At 44.4% G+C, this 17,196-nt stretch overlaps 1 protein-coding gene across 1 annotated transcript in view; it reads right to left on the minus strand.

Annotated features, from left to right (window-relative positions):
* LOC122805303 (pre-mRNA-processing factor 39-like) overlaps window positions 1–17,196 on the minus strand; it is a 1,105,266-nt gene that overhangs the window by 118,810 nt on the left and 969,260 nt on the right. The window lies entirely within an intron of this gene.

The following is a 17,196-nucleotide window of genomic DNA, read 5'->3' on the forward strand; positions in this document are numbered from 1 at the left end:
ACTTTTTCACCAACCACTGATGCACCAAACATAAAAAGTAGAGTTATAGCTTTCTACATGATCAACTTGCTTTTGTGAGTGACCTTTCTTAATAAATGAACGAGGCTTGCTTGATTTACAAAACTTTTGAAAGTGGTTCCATTTTTTTTACACCTGTGGCATTACTGACCAAATGCTAAGCACTTCCCTCTCAGACTTGTGAATGGCACCAGTTATGACAGTTAACAATAAGAGCTGACTTGGGTTTTGCTGACTCGCCCTTATGCTGCACTGAGCATGTCTGTTTTACTCAGCTGGTCTTAGAACTTGGTTGAAAGTTACGGGCTCCCTCTGGAAATCCTGCAGGGGCTGCAGCTACCATGTGCTTAAACCTGTTTGTTAGCCACATGCTGTCTATGCTTGTTCTGGAGGTTGCTGAAACCATACTCATCACTTGCAAGCATATCTGTGTGCCTTTCTGTAAGCTCATGCATTTGACAAAACTCTATGGGTTTGCTCAATGTTAAATCATTGTCTTGAAGCAAAGCTTCTCTCTCTCAGCAGTATTACCACCACACACAAGCATGTCTTTCAAATCACCAAACCTGCACGTTTTAGCCTTGTTTCTCAAGTCAGTAATATAAACTGCAAAAGTTTCTCCTGGTTTTTGGTCTCTTGTATAAGAGAAGTGCCTCTCCAATGCAACATTTGTCTGGGGGTTACAAATTTCTCTAAATTTATGTTACAAGCACTTGGGGTTCTCCCTTGATTCAGCTTGTATAACAGTATGGCGGTTGCCCCCTTTTCCTGCATATACTGCTCGTGCATACACAAATGAACACTCTCTTTCAATGGCTGCTAGACTAAGCAAAATAAATGCCCTCATACATGTATCTTTATCAGAAAAGGCTGCTTGTATGAAAATATCGTACTCCTGCTTGAATACTCTCCAATTCTCTGCAAAATCATGAACACACACAAGTGGAATGGGCATATAAACACAGTACTAAAGACCCTTGGAATTATGTATGAATATACACACATACGTCAGAATCTCATGTCAGAAACTCGTAATTATGCTCAACAGTACAACACACCTTTCAAAATAACTGCACATTTTAAAATAAGTTTCCTTAGCACAAGAACACTTTGAAATCACTGTACTTTGCAAAATCATCCCTTACCAGTGTAAAGAACACTTCAAAATGACTGCACTTTGCAGATAAGCTGCACATAGCAGAAACATATTCTCAAAATGGCTGTACTTTGCAATATAACTCTGTACACAGTGTATGAACCACTTTGAAATGAGTGCACTTTGTAAATAAAATGTACACAGCACAAGAAACTTTTCTGGCTGCACTTTGAGAAATAACTGTACTTTGCAGACCGTAAATTCTTTGAAATAATTGTACTGTAATAAAGCACACACATATACTTTTGAACAACTCTAGTTATGCTCTGAATATTGCCTTGGTCAATGCGAAACAGTAGCTCATGTAAAAAAAAAATGTGGTTATTAAAAGCATGCAGCCGCCTTGCTTTTTTCTCCTTGTTATGCTTATTTTGCCCTTTTATTGTACTCGTTATGCTCATTTGACCTATCATGCTTGTTATACTTTTCTTGTGCTCATTTTACTCTAAACATGTTTTACTTGAAACATGCTCATTATGGAAATCAGTAGTAGTTCTGAATGTATTCATAAGTATTTCTGATAATTCTAGAAAATATCATGGTTTTGAATATTTCATCTAATCAATAATGTATTTTGTGCCTTTCATTTGATTAATAACGCATTTTGTGCTACTTGTTTAATTAATAATGCACCTTGTGCTTTGCAAATGCTTCGTATCGTTTTCTTTACAAAATAAATAATTTATGAGAGTTTTGGTTACCTGAAGTTAGTTTCTGGCCTTTTTTTAATCGTTTGAGCAATGCATCACCCAGCCTGCTCAATATACCTTCACAGTTAACTCTGCACCTCATGGCTTGAAGTTGCACACACTATCCCAGTTCTGACACCATGCCCTTATCTGGTCAGGACAAAACAGACAAACAGTTGTGGGTTCTGATCAAGCAACTTTCGGTTCAAGTGCAGCAGTCGGGCAACCCTTAAAGTGCACGGAAAGGACTTTTGGGTAAAAGGACCTCAAAACTCTTTATTCTGCACTCTGTCTCTGGGGTAACAGCCATTGAATTTATTCCCCCTTCTGCCCCAGTGGGATCTGTCACCAGAAGCATCTTTTGCAAAACCCTGAGACTTTCAAAACCATTACTACTTCCTATCCTTTTGGTACTGGGGAAAAAGTCCCTTGGGGAGTAGAAAAGTGTATGCCTACGGTAGACAGCATCTTGCCCTCCCATTGACTACTAGTGTGTTTTTTTTATCTCGTGTCCAAAGTGTGCTAAAACTATCAAAAGGGACATTAATGAAGGCGGTCTTGAAGCTTTCTACAAAACTGCGAAGATGCATCCAGGGGTGCAAAAAATATCAATGTCAGAGCCTAGTACCCTCTCAGTATCATCAGCTGTATCCTAAAGTAGATGCATGGACATGGTGCGCAGACTGTAGGGTGCATCACTGTGACTCAATAGCTTTTTGGATATCAGTAGGCAGATTACTCCAGAAGGATTTAAACAGCTCTTTAATCAGAACCCTCTGAAAACGAGTCATACAAGTTAGGCAGTTCAGAGTGCGCACAGCAAAAGTTGCTACAGCAAAAGTCTGTTTCCCAAATCTGTCCAGTGCCCTTGACCCCCAGTTATGGGGTGAACAGATGTGCTCTCTTCAGAGAAGACCTTTTTGATGGCTGCTCCACCTACCAGGGAACCCTTGCTCCAATGGAACTTGATCCTAGGAGCAACCAATATTTTGTCTGGTTTTCATAGGATAGGCTCCACCACCTCTTGTCCCTTCCAGAACTGCTGACAGACCACCAAGTCAATCAGCTCCCTGGCAGACAGGACTATCCAGGATGTACATAAGCCAGGCTTCCAAATCCTTGAGGAATATATTACTCTTCCATTCCAGGGAGGGGCATCAGTGGACCAAACTCCTTGTCTTCTTCATCAAATTCAAGAATATATCCAAAAGCAGATGTCTTCCAGAGGGTTTCTTTGTGATCTCTTCACTCCCTTTCCTCATAACTGGTAACCTCAGTGACAACATTCTGGAGATGAGTCAAGATGCTTTCTCTTGCTGGACTATTTCCTGAAGCCTTCAGGGGAAGGATTAAATTGGAAGGAGAACTCACCAAGAGAGAACTCATGAGGCTTAGAGATGCTGACTATCCTTGTCCAACAAGATGAGAAAACACAACAGGATTCACTGGGGTGGGGGTGGGGGATTGGTTAGGATGGTTCCAAGTGAGAAAGTACAGTTTTGTACCTACCATAAATGTAGATGTCCGATAGGTATGCATCGGCAGTCATCACATATGGGTTGTCCTGCCTCAGGCAGCCCTTCGGTCGGCCGGATTCCAAAGTCTGGGTCCGGCGTCGGCTGATGTCGCCCCTTCCCCGACGTCAGAGCGCCTGGGGTATAAAAGCGTCAGCCGAAGCCATCTTCCTCAGTTTTTCTTGCCCCAGATGCCAGGTGCCCTCTAGGAAGGCTAAATTTGGAGAAATGCAACAGAAATCCAAACATTTGCAAAAATATATACATATATACAAATACACCATAATAGATCCCCCCAGCTAGCTAATAGAGGGGTAAGCACCCTAGGAATACCACAGAGGGGAAGGAGGGAGGGTAAACCTGACTGCAGATGCATACCTATTGGACATCTACATTTATGGTAGGTACAAAACTGTACTATGTCCTTCAAGGATGCATCTGCAGTCATCACATATGGGTAGAATACCATAGCCAATCTGGGGGTGGAAGAACTAAGAAAAGGATGGTGTAGCTAAGATACCCTGCAGGACAGCCGTAGCAAAGCCTGCTCTGGATCTGGAATATAAAGGTAAATTGTAATGCTTGGCAAATGTATATACGGAGCTCCATGTGGCAGCTTCTAAAATGTCCTTGGTAGCCACCCCTCTTAAGAAGGCTGTGGAGGTGGCTGTGGCTCTCGTAGAATGAGGTCTAATGTTAGCTGGTACAGTCTTTCCATGAAAGGAGTAACAAAAGCGAATGCAATTTCCTATCCATTTTGAAATAGTCTGTTTGGAAATTGCTTTTCCTTGAGTACCAGCAGCATATGCTACCAACAGCTGGTCAGCTTTTCTGAAACCTTTAGTTCTGTCCAAGTAGTAGCGCAACTGTCTGTGAATGTCCAGGGTGTGCAGAAATTTCTCCCCTTTATTTTGTGGATTTGGGAAGAAGGTAGGCAAGTGAATGGCTTGATTCAATGAAACCCTGGATACCACCTTTGGCATAAATGTAGGGTTAGTTCTCAATGAAACTCTGTCCTGGTGGAAAATAATGAATGGTTGCACTGCCATCAGGGCCTGCAACTCTGAGACCCTTCTTGCTGAGGTTATTGCCAGGAGGAAGGCAGTCTTCCATGAAAGGTACTGTAGATCTGCAGATGCTGCTGGTTCAAATGGAGGCAGTGTTAGTTTTTCCAACACGAAGTTAAGGTCCCAAGCAGGTAGAGGTGGTTTCCGAGGAGGTTTGATGTTTTTGATTCCTCTTAGAAACTGTCTTAGGAGAGGGTGAGAAAAGACAGGTGGATCAGTATTGTACTCTGATGAAATTGCTGAAGCATGAATTTTAATAGAAGAGTAAGACAGACCATTGTGGAACATTTCTGCCAAATATTCCAGGATATGTGCCATGTTCATCACTGTCGCATCTAGGCCCTTTGTGGTGTTCCAGATGAGAAATCTTTTCCATTTTGCTGAATATGCCTTTCTTGTGGAAGGGCGGCGAGCTTCCATAATAATATCCTTCACTCTCTGGGATAGGTTATCCTGAGGAGGAGTCAAGGTATTCCCCACGCTGTTAGTTGCAATGTTTTCAGATTGGAATGTAGAGTTTTGTATCTGTGCTGTGTCAGTAGAAGTGGCCATAGAGGTAGAGGAAATGGTTTTGTACATGACATGCTCCTTAGCAGTGGGTACCAGTGCTGTCTTGGCTAGTCCGGAGCTATCAGAATCACTTTTGGCTGCTCTGTCCTGATCTTCAGTAACACCTTGGTCATTAAGGGATAGGTGGAAATGCATACACTGTTAGATTTCTCCAGCTGAAAGACAGGGCGTCCACTTTCCACGCTTGTGGGTGGTATGTCCTTGAGCAGAATTTCTTCAGTTGATGATTGTGGGGGGATGCAAATACATCTATGTCTGGGCTCCCCCAAGATTGTGTTATCTGTTGGAAGATGTCTGGGTGCAGCATCCATTTGTGCGCATCCATGATATTTCTGCTTAAGCTGTCCGCCAGTGTATTGTCTTTCCCAGGCACAAACTGAGCTTGTAGCTGTATATTGAGTTTCAAGGAAAGATCACATAGATTCATTGCCAGTCTGCAAAGAGGGTAGGAATGGGTACCTCCTTGCTTGTTTATGTACCACATAACTGTGGTGTTGTCTGTCCTTATTAGTAGGTGGCCTTGATGCAGAAAGAGTTTGAAGGCCTCGATTGCATGTATCACTGCTAGCATTTCTTTTTGATTTATGTGCATGCGTAGCTCCTTTTGTGACCACTGTCCTTGGATACCACTGCCCTCCATGTGTGCTCCCCAACCTAGGTCTGAAGCGTCCGTTGTAATAGTTTGGGAGGTTTTTGGCTTTGTGAAGGGCAACCCCCTGTTGGACTGGCTGGCCTGAGCCCACCACAGAAATTCCTTTTGAAGGCATGGAATGAGTGGGATTAAAGTTTCTAAACTGTGACTGTGCCGAGTCCATAAACTCCTTAGGTACCACTGTAGCTTTCTCATATGTAGCCTTGCTTGTGGAATCAAAAGAATACAGGATGCCATGTAACCCAGGGCCTGCAGGATTTTCCTTGCAGTCAGCTGAGTTTGTCTTGTCAGGTTCTTGAAGTAATCCGGTAGCTGTCTTTGTTTTTCTTCTGTGAGATAAGCCATTTGGGTGGTTATATCTAGATCCGCACCCAGAAAGGTTAATCTTTGGGATGGAACAAGTCTTGATTTGTGCATGTTGACTGTATATCCCAAGGCCTGTAGAAGATTGATGGCATAATTTAAGTCCTTTATCAAAGTTTGTTGGCTGTCCGCTTGTATAAGGCAGTCGTCCAGATATGGGTATATTTGAAACCCCTGAAGCCTGCAGTGTGCTATTACTGATGCCAGGCATTTCGTGAATACTCTGGGAGCAGTAGATAAGCCAAAGGGTAATGCTGAGAATTGATAATGCTCTGACCCTGCAAGAAATATGAGGTGTCTTCTGCAACTTTGTCTGATAGGGACATGCAAGTATGCCTCCTTGAGGTCTAGAGTCACCAGCCAAGACCCCTTGCCCAGCACGGGAAGGAGTTGCTGTAGAGTCAGCATTTTGAATTTTGGCACAATGAGATAAGTATTTAATGCAGACAAGTCGAGAATTGGTCTCCATTGATGCTCTTTTCTTGGAACAAGGAATAGCCTGGAGTAAAATCCTTGGCCTTGTTCTGAAATAGGAACTTTCTCTATGGCCTTCATATGTAGTAAGTTTGAGATTTGTTTCAAAGCCTCTGCCCTTTGATTTGGTGGCAGACCTGGCATGCCTTTTCTTTTTGGCAATGTGTGGAAATGGAACCTGTATCTGTTGTCTATTATTTGGAGTGTCCATTTGTCTCTTGTAATGATGTGCCAATTTTTTGAGAATAAAGAAAGCTTTCTGCCCAAAGGTGCTTCTAATTGAGCCCTGGTTGGCGGAGTCAAAGCAAAGTCATTGAGTTTGTCCTTGTGCAGCAGTTGCAGGTCCTGAACTGCCTGTCTGGATTGGAGATTGCCATTGACGGCCTCTGTAGGAGCCCCTAGCTTGCCCTCTACCTCTGGCACGCCTGTTCCTGCCCCTTTGAAATTTTTCTGTGTCCGGAAAGGACCAATTCTTGGAAGGCCAATTTCTGCTGAATCTTGGCGGTTGGACTTGAAGAAAATCCTTAACTGTTTGTACAGATTTTGCCTTTTCCTCAAATTTCTTTAGGACTTCTTGAGCAGTGGAACCAAATAACTTTTGCTTTTCAAGTGGAGCATCCAAAAGCTTAGCTTTAACATGGTCTGGCAGAGATTGTTCCTTCAGCCAAGCATGCCTACGTATGACAACACCTGTCATTGCTGACCTACATGAAGCTTCCAATGCATCATAACCACACAGCAAGAAATGGTTGCTAACCTAATGGGAGTTATGTACCAGATCCTGAAGGGATTTAGTGTCAAGGGGTTCAGTAGAAGACAGTTTCTTATGCATTTCTTCTAACAAATATTCTTGGTACTGTATCATATGAAATTGACAATTTAATGCCCTCATAGCAAGAGTGGCAGAAGTATACACTTTTTTACCCCATCTCTCTAATGCCCTGGACTCCTTTGCAGAGGGGAGTGGGTTCTTAGTAGTAACAGCTGCAACCTCTTTAGGGCCCTGTGAAATAGTTTCAGGATCAGCAGAGTGGGCCTTGTAAAGAAAATTGTGTGTGTCCGGGACCCTGTAATACCTATCGGGCTTAACAGGGGCCGGAGGCAGTGTGTCAGGGGTCATACTGGAGTCAGTATACACATCATCAATGACATTTAAAACAGGAAGAATAGCCAAAGGTCTATGCTGAGGTAAATGAAGAAAAGTTCTTAGTCTTTTCCTGGAATCAGAATATTCCTGGCCCTGCCATTTGAAATGCTCTCTCATGGTGTGAAGGGTCTCCCCAAAGGAAAGTTCTTCAGGAGGGGAAGCTGAGAGGATAGATTCCTCTGCATCCGAATCCTCGTAGGCTGAATAAGCCTCCTCCTGATAGTCCGAGTGATCCGAGCCATCACAGGCCTCCTCTGAGGAAAGGGGATCAGGGGGATCCACCCTGGGCCTTTTGTCTAGAGGAGGTTGGGAGCCCCTGTCCGGATGGGGCTGAGAGCCCCTGATTAAAGAGATAAGGTCCTCTGCTAAGGTTAGAATCTGAGAACTAGAAGAAGGTCCCTGAGGAATAATCCTGGGAGGCATGGCTTTAGTGTGTTTTGCAGCTTTTGCCCTGGTGAAGGCCTTAATGGACATGGACGCAGGAGGCCTGGCTGCACCACGTGCTGGTGTAACTTTGTCTAAAGGTATGGTGTCGGAAGATTCCAATACACCAGTTTCTGAAGGCAATTCTGTAACCGACTTGGTAGGAGCCTCCGGGGCCGAGGCTGTCGGTTGTATTGTTTCAGGGTTCGTAAGTTCCAAGGACTCTGTATCAGCCGAGACAGAGACACTCGCAGTAGGCCTAGCCGCGGTTTCAGCCGAAACCGCGGGCCGCATGTGTCGGTCCTTGTCCTTCCATTTCTTAATAGAATGTGATGTCGGGGTTTCCGACGGCATTTTGTATGAAAAACTAGCCCCAAAAAACTCTTCTGCGAACTCCGACCGACGTCTAAGAGTGCGTCGGATGAAGGAAGCGCAGGCTGAACAGGCCGAGACGTTGTGGTCTGGGCCTAAGCAGGAAAGACAGTAAGAGTGGAAATCCTTATGAGGTATTTGTTTCCCACAAGTTAAACAGTTAACTTTATCTGACATCGGCTGAGGCAAGAAAGAGTCCCCAACGGGGTACTTAGCTTTTGAAGTCTTCGGATAGCGAATTTACAGGAGCTGGCCGACCGGCACTCGCGAACTGCTTCTGCTTCGGGCACCACGCGGCAAGAAAGACTGAGGAAGATGGTGTCGGCTGACGCTTTTATACCCCAGGTGCTCTGACGTCAGGGAAGGGGCGACATCAGCCGACGCCGGACCCAGACTTTGGAATCCGGCCGACCGAAGGGCTGCCTGAGGCAGGACAACCCATATGTGATGACTGCAGATGCATCCTTGAAGGACATCAAGACACCTTCCTCATTATGGACCTGAAGATCACCCCTCTCAAAAGATGAAGCCAAGACGGATACCAAAGATGCACTCCCCAGACCTGGTGAAGCCAAAAAAGGAACATCCCTAGCTCTGCTGAGTGCGATTTCCAAGGCAGTGTACAGTGCCAAACTGCCCAGGGCAAAAGCACCCAAGGATAGGGAAAATCTCAGAATCGACTCCAACCCCTGAACCTCAGCCCTGACACTTCTTTTCAACTCCAGCCTAGGACCCAGCCCAATCCAGTGGAACAGGAGAAAATACTGGAATTGAAGTTGACAGTCCTGTTGGCTATGGCAGGGGTGCCTCATGGAAATCACCTGATACTGTGGGGGCATGACATCCAAATGTCGTACCAGTAAAGGGGAGAGAATAGCCGGGATTATCGTGACAAGACCCACAGCCATGGGTGGGGTAGGCACTGAGAAGGCCCCAAATTGTATCAGAATCCACAGAAACATAGCTTTCAAGAAGCTCCTCAATGATTGAAAGGACCTGAAGGAAGATGCCATAGAAGGTAGTCTGGATGAATAGTAGCAGTCTATTCTGCAAAATGGAGGAGTGGAGCCAAGGACTAGCCAGTTCTGGGGAGAAAAAGGAAAGATGAAGTTTGAGAACGGATTCTAAAAATATCGCCAGCAGAAAAATCCAAATACTTTGGGGTCTTCGGAGTCAAGCTGATTGGACCTGATGAATTTGGAAACTTCTTTCTGGGCTTGTCTTTGTTTTTCTTTCTTCCTTGACTTTTCTTTGCTAGACCACATCTTCTCCAACTTTTTGGAGGAAGACAATGTGGTACGAAACTATGAAAAGTGCAAGAACGTTCACTTGAGCAGGGAAGAGACCCTTGAAGACAAGCTTGTGTCTGTGACAGCCCAGACCCCAAAAGAGGCACATCACTTGCACTCCACTTCAACTGAGGCCACACTTAAGCAACAGAGAATTTGTGAGGATTCTAAGGGGGGATTTTGTGCCCACAGACACTACGCTTTTTGAAACCTGTGGCCTTGTCAGCCGTAACTAGCAACTTCTCAAAAAGACAACACAAAATACTGCAGCAACTACAAGAAAAACGAGAACCAGATAACTTTAATATACAATGACTCCCTATTACTATTGGAAAACGTGCATGGTGATTGGCCCAGCCCAGAGTGCCCGTTGCAAATCCCACAACATACTAACGGATAAAGGTCCAGTCGCCCGGACTTTTCCATTGGTATAAAGTGCCCCAAAACTTTTTTTTTTTTTTATACAATTAAGAGAGAAAACGGAGCAACAGAGACCTTCTTTTCTCCATTGCTTCCGTTTCAAAGAATTGATGTACTGGGTATGTGTGTGAACGCAAGTCCTATACGCATGCTTAGTACATCAAAACTAACAAGCAGTATACCACAACAGGCAGAAGTACAGTTTTGTACCTACCATAAATGTAGATGTTTGAGTATTCTCCCTGCTGCAGTCATCACACTTGGGTTATCTCGCCGTCAGGCGGTCCCGCAGTCGGCCAGAGTTCCAAAGTCTTGGTCTGGCGTTGGTTGCTGTCGCTTCTTCCCTGATGTCAGTGCGCCAGGGGTATATAAGAGGCATCCAACACCATTTTCTTCAGTTTTTCTTGCCCCAGATGTCAGATGCCCCCCAATAAGTAAGGCAATACATACTGCTATATAAAAATATGCATGTAAAAATAAAACAATATCTTCAGTCACAAGCAAATACACCACAGAGGTTGTATAGGATAGAAAGGAATGGATAAGTCCAGCTAGTTCAGAGGGGATGGAGGGAGGGTAACCTGGACTGCAGCAGGGTGAACACTCGAACATATACATTTATGGTAGGTACAAAACTGTACTATGTTCGTGTTACCCTGCTGCAGTCATCACACTTGGGTTGAATCCCAAATCTACAGATGGGTGGTGGAGTTAAACAGGGTTAGAAGAAGCTAGTAGGTCCTGCAAAACTGCAGTGGCAAAGCCAGCTCTAGTCTTAGAATACAGAGGTAAGTGATGGTGTTTGGTGAAGGTGTGCACTGAACTCCAAGTTGCAGCTTCCAGAATATCCTTGGTTGGCACCCCCCTGAGAAAGGCTGCTGATGTAGCTGTAGCCCTGGTGGAGTGGGGCCTTATGCTAGCAGGTATCGGTTTCCCATGATGCATGTAGCAGAAACGTATGCAATATCCTATCCATTTTGAAATGGTCTGTTTTGAGATAGCTTTTCCTTGTGATCCTGCAGCATAGGCTACAAAGAGCTGGTCAGAGTTTCTGAAAGCCTTAGTTTTATCCAAGTAGTAACATCATTGTCTGTGAATGTCCAAAGAGTGCAGGAGTCTTTCTCCTTTGTTCTGGGGATTTGGAAAAAAGGTGGGCAAATGAATGGCTTGGTTTAGGGCCACACTGGATGCCACCTTTGGCATAAAGGAAGGGTTAGTTCGTAGAGAGTCTGTCTTGATGAAAAATGAGCAAAGGCTCAACTGCCATTAGTGCCTGTAGCTCTTAGACTCTTCTAGCTGAAGTTATTGCTAGCAGCAGGGCAGTTTTCTATGAAAGAAACTTTAAATCAGCTGAGAAAGCTGGTTAGAAGGGCGGCAGTGTAAGCTTTTCTAGAACAAAGTTGAGATCCCAAGTAGGTGTTGCTGCTCTCCTGGGCGGTCTTATGTTCTTAGCCCCTCTGAGGTACTGTCTTAGGAGTGGATGTGAAAATAAAGGAGGATCCGTGTTGTAATGAGCTGAACTTGCGAAGGCGTGGATCTTAACAAATGAAAAGGAAAGTCCTTTGTGCAACATCTCAGTTAAATATTGTAGAATCTGAGGAATGTTTGGATCAAGGGGATTTTGGCCCTTAGCCTGGTTCCAGGTACAAAATCTTTTCCATTTGTCTGAACAGGTTTTCCTGGTGCTGGGCCTCCTGGCCTCCAGAATGACATCCATAACAGCTTTGGATAGAGGTGTTGGTTGATTGTTTAGGTAATTTGCCATGCAGCCAGGTTTAAAGTCCTGAGCTGGCTGTGTAGAATTTAATTGTCTCGCTGGGTGAGCAGGTGAGGAATTTGTGGTAAAATCCATGGTGGGCTGTGGGCCATGTTCTTTAGAATTGGATACCAGTGCTGGCGTGGCCAGTCTGGTGCAATGAATATCATTTGTGGCCTCTCTAATCTGACTTTCAGCAGCAGCTTTGCTAGAAGAGGCAGTGGAGGAAAAGCATACACTGTTAATATTTTCCAACTGAATGATAGGGCGTCCACTTTCCAAGCTTGTGGGTGGAATGTCCTTGTGCAAAATTTTTGAAGTTGGTAGTTTTGGGGGTCGGCAAACAGATCTATGTCTGGGCGTCCCCATTTTTTAGTTATCATTGCAAATACTTGGGGATCCAATTTCCACTCGTGGGGATCCATGATGTTTCTGGTTAGGTAGTCTGCCAATGTGTTTTTCTTTCCTGGCAGGAATTGTGCTTGTAGTTGAACTTGGTAAGACAGTGCTGTGTTCCACAAGGTCATTGCTTGCCTGCATAGAGGGTAGGAATGTGTGCCCCCTTGCTTGTTGATGTACCACATTACTGTGGTATTGTCCGTCTTTATCATTAGTTGTCCTGGGTGTAAGAGGTCCTTGAAAGCAGTTAGGGCATTCTGTACTGCTAGCATTTCCTTTTGATTGATATGCAGATGCCTTTGATCTGTAGTCCATTTGCCCTGAATGCACTGTCCTGCCATGTATGCTCCCCAGGCATAGTCCGATGCATCTGTTATAGTTTGCCTGGCTGTGGGTAAGGTGAAAGGCTGACCCTTGTTGAAGTGACATGCCTGTGCCCACCATAGAAACTCCTGTTGAAGGCAGGGAATGAGTAGTATCATTGTTTCCAAGCTGTGGCTGTGCTGAGTCCATACGCTTTTCAGGTACCATTGTAATTTCCTCACATGCAGTTTTGTAAATGGTATTAGTAGTATGCAAGATGCCATGAATCCCAAGGCCTGCAGAATTTTTCTTGCAGGGAGTTGGGTCTTTGTTGCCATTATTTTGAAGTATTGAGTCAGCTGTTGTTGCTTGTCTGGCGTGAGATAAGCCATCTGGGCCATTGTATTCAAGCTGGCACCCAGGAATATTATGTTTTGTGAGGGCACTAGTTTTGATTTCTTTTCGTTTACTGTGTACCCTAGGCAACTTAGAAGGTGTTTGACAAATGCCAGATGTTTTAAAAGAATGTCCTTGCTTTTTGCTTGAATAAGGCAGTCCAGGTATGGGTATATTTGAATTCCTCTTTGTCTGCAGTATGCAATTACTGGTGCCAGGCATGTTGTGAAGACCCCGGGCACAGTAGATAAGCCAAAGGGCAGTGCAGAGAATTGATAATGGGTTGAACCTGCAATGAAGCAGAGGTATCTTCTGCAATTTTGTCTGATAGAGACATGCAGGTATGTCTCCTTGAGCTCCAACGTTACTAGCCAAGCCTTCTTGTCCAGCATGGGAAAAAGTTGCTGTAGTGTTAGCATCTTGAATTTTGGTACTTGCAGATAAGTGCTCAGAATTGAAAGATCCAGAATGGGTCTCCATGCTTTGTCCTTTCTGGGGACTAGAAAGAGTCTTGAGTAAAATCCTTGTCCTTGCTACTGTGTAGGTACCTGTTGAATGGCTCTCATGTCCATGAGAGCTGTAATTTGTTTTTGTGTCTCTGCCCATTGATTTGGTGGCAGGTTTGGCATTACTTTTATCCTTGGCAAGGTATGAAAGTGGAATCTGTATCCTTGTGAGACAATGTTTAGGACCCATTTGTCTTTTGTGATGATGTGCCAGTTATCTGCAAAAAGTGCTAATTTTCCTCCCAAGGGAGCTGCCAAGAGAGATTTGCTTGGTAGTTGGAGGGTTGAGTCATTGTGTTTGTCTTCTGCTAGCTTGGGGCCTGTCTTCACCTCCTTTCTGGGTTGCGGCACCCCACTTGTGAGATTTGTAAGGGCCTTGTGACTGACCTCTGCCCCTTGGGCGTCTGTATTTGCCCCTCGTGGTCTGTCAGAAGCTGGAAAGGACCAGTTTTTTGTTGGCCAATTTCTGCTGAAATGAGGGGGTTGTACCTGTAAAAAAATCCTTGACCGTCTGCATAGACTTTGCCTTATCCTCGATTTTCTTTAAAACCTCTTCTGCTTTGACACCAAATAAGACATCCTGCTGTAAAGGCGCATCCAATAATTTTGCTTTAACATGATCAGGTAGGGTTTTGTTCTTTTAACCAAGCATGTCTACGTATGACAGACCCAGTAACAGCTGCTCTACAGGAAGCTTCCAATTAATCAAATCCACATTGTAAAGTATGTTTGCCACCTGTTCAGCTGCATGCAATAGATCCTGCATTTCCTTGAATTCAGACTGTTCAGAATGTGTGCTCAGTTTTTGTTTTAATTGAGACATTAGGAATTGCTGATATTTCAGCATGTGAAGTTGACAATTTAATGCTCTCATAGCCAGAGTAGCTGAGGTGTATACCTTCTTTCCCCATCTATCTAGGGCTCTGGAATCCCTTTCAGAGGGTACAGGATTTTTAGCCATAGAAGCTTTAGCCCCTTTGGGACCCTGGGAAATTGTTTCTGGGTCAGCCAGAGGGCTTTTATAAAGGAATTTGTGTGAGTCAGGTACTCTGTAGTATCTGTCTGGTTTGGCTGGAGCAGGAGGAAGGGAGTCTGGATTTAGACTAGACTAAGTAAACATCATCCACAATATCTAAAACTGGAGGGATAGCAAGTGGTCTGTGCTGGGGTAGTAAAAGGAACTCTCTGAGCCTTTTCTTAGAATCAGAGTAGTCCTGGCCTTCCCAGTGGAAATGTTCCCTCATGGTATGTAAAGTTTCCCGAAAGGAGTAGTCTTCAGGGGGGAGATGCTGAGGGAATACAGTCTTCAGCATCAGAGTCTTCATAAGGGGGAAAAGCGTAATCCTGTTCCTCAGAAGAATCTGAGGAAATAGAAATCTGGTCAGAGGAAGCATAATCCTCCTCTTGTCTTGGCCTTTTATCTGGAGGGGGATGGGAACCCCTGATTAGGGTAATCAAATCTTCAGCCATCTTAAGCATCCGTTTCTTAGGCATGGGGCCTTGAACTGGAGACTAGTGTACAGTCTTTTTAAGTTTCAATGGAGTTTTAAGCTTAGCATAAGATTAAATGGCGAGTGTAGTCGGCCTGAAGACACCTTCTGTAACCGAAGGCGTATCTACTGCACCGGGATCACCTTCTGCTCCGGTGTCGGAAGGGCCAAATGAAGATGGCTGCGACGGCCTAGTACACTCCGCTTGAGAATCCGAAGCTGTCTGGGGTTCCAATTCCGTGGTCGTAAGGGGCTGCGTAGGCGCCTCACTGAAAACTGGAGAACCGGCGACAGGCCCAGCAGAGGCCTCGGAGTTTGGCTTGGTTCTAGGCTGCCTGTCTTTATCCTTGCGTTTTTTTATGCATACCGGTCGTTGGCTGCTCCGACAGCATGATATAATTAAATTTCCTACCAAAGTAATGTTGTGCGAAGTCAAAACGGCGCTTGATAGTTCGTTTATTAAACCTAGGACAAAACCGACAACCTGTGACGTCGTGGTCTGGGCCTAGGCAAGGAATACAATAAGAATGGAACTCCTTATGAGGTATTTGCTTCCCACAAGAAATGCAATTGTTAACTTTTTCTGACATCTGACTGAGGCAAGAAAAGGTTCCCCAACGGGGTAGTTAGCTTTATTGAAGACTTCGGGCAGAAATTTTATTCGAAAATCTCAGGTGTCGGCCGACCAGCACTTGCGAACTGCTTCTGCTTCGGGCACTGCGCGGCAAGAAAGACTGAAAATGGCATCGGATGCCTCATATACCCCTGGCGCACTGACGTCAGGGAAGAAGCGACAGCAACCGACGCCGGACCAAGACTTTGAAACTCTGGCCGACTGCGGGACCGCCTGACGGCAGGATAACCCAAGTGTGATGACTGCAGCAGGGTAACACAATGAACATCAGTAATCCGCCATTATACAAAGGCATTTAAGAAAAGTAAGTATTTTTTTTCCTTAAATAATGTCATTGTATAACAGCAATAACCGACTCAGTGATTGTGGTATACTGAAGATTTACCCACAGTTGCCTTTGTTTAATCACTCGGGCTTCACCCTCATGATTAAACTACACCAACCGTGGGTAAATCTTCAATATACCACACCAAGTCGTCGGTTATTGCTTTATTAAATAACAGGAAAGATGAACCGACAGAAACTATTGCAATAATGCTATCACAAAAGCAGAGAGAATTGTTTTTTTTTTTTTGCATAGTGAAGGGAAGGCCGGAAAAGGAACTCAAAAAATTACCTTAAAAAAGGCAACAAAAGAACTACAGCAGATAAAAATCTAGCTACCAATACTTGTTAAAATGTATAACGAAAAAAACTTTTCTACAGCTAGCCACAGTGCCCTCAAAAACACATTTTGATAGATCAGGTGACAAATGAGGTCTGAGGTATTCTAGGGACTAGAGGGAATGATGGGTAGGGTGGAGCCACAGCCCTGGACTTAAGGTCTTGAAAAATGCACCAAATTCGGCTCAGATAACCCATCTGTTGAGCCAGATGGAGAAAACACTGGATCTTAGAATGTGAATACCAAGGAGTAGTGAATAAGTGGGGAAAAATACAGAAAGGGATTGTCACAGGGAAAACTGTGAAGGTGACAGAGGGAGAAGAGAGGAAGCGAAGCAATGGCTTGGGAGGGGGGAGGTGAAGGGGGAAAAAAAGATAGAAGGAAATAGGATCGATAGACTGTCAGCTAGAGCGTCTTCTGCGTGGAGACATGCGTGAATGGGCATACCTTCGTTGAAGGTTGTGCGTTAGGGCTGGCAACTCAGCACATAAGAATCAACTGCCAATCATTAGCGGACCGGAGTTCCGCTGTGGCGACCCCCTAACTGGGAAAAGCCGAAAGACACAACAACAAAGACTGGGAAAGGACATAACTCCTAAAATATACTATTAAAGGATCAAATATATATGTTGGTTTATTTTAATAGGAAACCATGTCAATCACCATGGGAAAATGACAATCACCATGCATATGCACTGCATCAATACTGTAAAATGTGTTGAGTGTGAATAAAGTGTTTACCTAATAAAGTTCCCAAGTGGAGCTGGGAGGAAATGAAAGACAAAACTGATCAATTATTTGGAATAGCAGACAAATGACCAACTTTGTAGGATGCTTTCCTTTTTGGTACTGCATCAGTCTAATGTCCTGAATTAGTGGAAGAATTCAGCCTCA

This window comes from Protopterus annectens, chromosome 6.part1, assembly GCF_019279795.1.
Source record: "Protopterus annectens isolate FY-2018-M chromosome 6.part1, PAN1.0, whole genome shotgun sequence".
Taxonomy (NCBI): domain Eukaryota; kingdom Metazoa; phylum Chordata; order Ceratodontiformes; family Protopteridae; genus Protopterus; species Protopterus annectens.